Consider the following 3,423-nt stretch of genomic DNA (forward strand, 5'->3'; position numbering starts at 1 on the left):
CCCATAGTGAGCCAGTAGTTTCCACAACATGTCCCTATCCACACTATCAAGAGAACGAAGTAGCCTACAATCAATAGACATAGACCTGTAGAGAGATCACGCGAGCTGGCTGAGCAGCTGCATCAGTGCCACCTCCAGAGGAAAGGCTTCAGCTTCACCAGGCTGGGTGAGTGGAGGGGGGAGGGAATGGATGGGTTACAGGCAGGGCTTTGAACCGGTTCAAGGAACGAAAACGAAAACCGGGAACTTTTTGTATTTTACAGGGAACAGAAACGAAACCGGAAACTTATTTTTTTTAATGTTCTGGAACGGGAACACTTATTTAAAAATGATGGTAACCGGTTAATACTGGTTAATACCGTTCCTCAAACTAAAAAAAAAGTAATTATTTTCCTGTGCACGTTACCATGACGGCTGAGGTTCATGTCCTGTGTGACATCAGACATTCTCTGACTGAATGGAGAAAGAGCTGTGGAATACAACTCCACTCCACATCTTAAATAACACTGTCATACAAAAGGGCAAAGTTTCCATTGCATCATTGTTAGATCTTGCCGAGAAGGGTGTTTAAATTGCACTGAGAATGTTCGTTATTGGGCATCCATGGCCGCTTCAAATATGCACAAATTCACAATGTCCGTCTTAGCGCTCCCATGACCCAAGTCAGCATGGAGCGCGCATTTTCATCATTGAGGTTTATTCTCCGCTTCTCCGCTTAGGTCGTCCCTGAATGACAAAATTCTGAAGGATATTCTTTTAATCCGCTTGAATAAACAGTTTGGAATGTAGGCTGACCCATTTGCACTTCCGTCTTTCTTGGTTAATTACCGTCAGTTAGGCCTATGGGGAGTAATCAGCTGACAGGAACGAAATTAACCGTTCCGGGAACAATATTTTTTTGTTCTAACCGGTTCAGGAACGTCAATTTATTGGTGGAACACATAACCGGAAACAAAATAATTCTGTTTCTGTTCGGAACGAACCGTTTGGAAAAAAATAACGGTTCAAAGCCCTGGTTACAGGAGCAGTGAGGTCTATAGGGGAGGCAGGGGAGGGTGCACGGTGGGTTGATTAAACAGGACTGCAGACCTGAAAGATTTTTAGTTTGTATTTGAGGGATGCTAACAGTGCTGTGTGGCAGGACAGGTCCATTGTGCACCTGTGCTCCTGATTATTGTCACTCTCAGTAGGAGAAGTGATAGAGACATCAAAAAAGGGTGAATGCTGTGCAATAGAGCTCCTGCATGCTGTATCTGTAGAGGCCTGGTCCTTGGCAAAGTGGGATAGAGGTCTTTGGGGTACATTGAAGAGGTTGTGACTGCATGGCCCATATTATGTTGTGCCTTTACATTTATGCAACTTTTTGATTCAAAAATGGAAAACAGTAACATTACAAAGTCAGTGACCAACACCCACCCTTTCCATACCCACCTTACACATCACATGACCCAATAGGCTATACATGATATAAAAGAAAATATTTTTCTGCAACTTTGAAAAGATGTTGGATGATTCAAATCAGGACCACAGTATTGGTTCCAACATTAACATTTATTCTTTATTTTAAGGCATTAGGCCAGTGTTACCCAACCAGGGGTACGTGTACCACTAGGGGTACGCGAGCACACTGCACGGGGGACTTGGAAAAATGTAATTTTAGCAAATGCATTGAGCATAGTAACACTGGGATAGAGAACGCAATATAGAACATGAGTTAGGGGGTACTCATGGCACAGCGAAAAAGGCGTAGGGGGTACATGAGACAAAAAAGGTTGGGAAACACTGCATTAGGCTATACATCTATTTTAATCAGCATTTACATTACATCGCATTTGGCAGACGGTTTTTAACCAAAGCGTCTTACAATCAAGGACAAAATCAGAAAGTGCACAGAAAATACACAGAACAACAAGTGCAGATACAAAGTAGGGTTGGTGTTTTTTTAAACATATTAGCATAGGGTCAAGTGGAGTACTGTACACACACATACAAATAATGTCATAGAGTCTGGCCAGGGACTGGGGCAGCTCAAGCATTAGTGTATTAGATAGTCATTAAAGATAAGAGTCTTTGCTTGCTTCCTGAAGACCAAGGAACTTTATGTGGAGTTTATATAGACATGCTGCACCCTCAGATCTCCACTACTAAGAACTGTTTGCACTATGTGACTTGCACCCCCAACTATGCTGTTAAACTGCTGCTACTTGACCACTAGACTACAATGGACTATGCTGCACTAAACTGTGTATGTAGTACAGCACAGCCGTGACTTACCTATTTGGATTCTACTTTCTATTATTATTGTTATTGTCTTCTATTCTTCCCCTACATGTTAAATGTCCAATGTTAAATTGTTATTTATTACCATCACTGTCACTCACCAATGTTAAATGCTCAGTATTATTTATTACTTCATCACTTTACTGGTATTGGACCATCACTGTTACTTGTCCTGTCTACACTTGATGTCAGTCGGTAAATGTCCTGTGTATGCCTATGTCCTTCATGGTTTGGAGGGAAAACGTAATTTCAATTTCCTTGTATGACCTGTGCATATAAAGAAACTAACAATAAAAGCTGACTTGACTTAACTTGATATAGCCTTTTGAAACACTATACAAAAGGGGTTGTGTATTATATTATTATTATGATGTGCTGTATATTTCAGGGGTAAATAGAACAGAATAGAATAGAATAGAATAGAATAGAATAGAATAGAATGCCTTTACTGTTGCCGTTACATAAACAGTGAGAATTGATTGCTGATTAGGGTGCATCAAACGCCTCAACGTCTGAAAATCCTGCTCTGCTTTTGCAAAATTGTTCCTTTGTATTAACATAACGCCCGTGTAAAATCTTAGCAATTTTGGTTAATGTTAAAGGGTGGCACAATATGATTGAAATTTTGGATGGGCTATTTTAGCATAAATCCTTGAAAAGTGTGTTTTTACACTATTTTGGTCAAACCTGGTAAAGATAATCATTTGGAACAATGCTCTAGTTCCCCTTCCACTTTCCTAGATTTGAAATTCCCTGTGCCTGTTTTTAGAGCCTTCCTTCAGCAAGGCTTTAGGCCCCATTTGCTAATCTTTTAGCCATGTTTGAACACACATGTATCCATTATTTGGTTATTTTGTGGGGTTTTGATGTCCTGGGGAAATGGAAAGGCAACTGGAGCATTCTTCCAAATGACTACCCTTCCTGTTTTTGATCAAAAGGGTCTCAAAATACATTTTGCACAGATTTGGCTGAAAATGCCCATTCAAAATTTCAAGCCTATTGTGCCACCCTTTAACATGAATCAAATTTGCTAGAAATTTACAAGCGAGTTATGGTAGTGCAAAGGAACAATACTGCAAGAGCAGAGTGGGATATTGCAAAGTTTTCATTTTCGAGGGGCGTTTTGATGCACCCTATTGCTGA

This window comes from Engraulis encrasicolus, chromosome 16 (genome assembly GCF_034702125.1).
Source record: "Engraulis encrasicolus isolate BLACKSEA-1 chromosome 16, IST_EnEncr_1.0, whole genome shotgun sequence".
NCBI classification, from domain to species: Eukaryota; Metazoa; Chordata; class Actinopteri; order Clupeiformes; family Engraulidae; genus Engraulis; species Engraulis encrasicolus.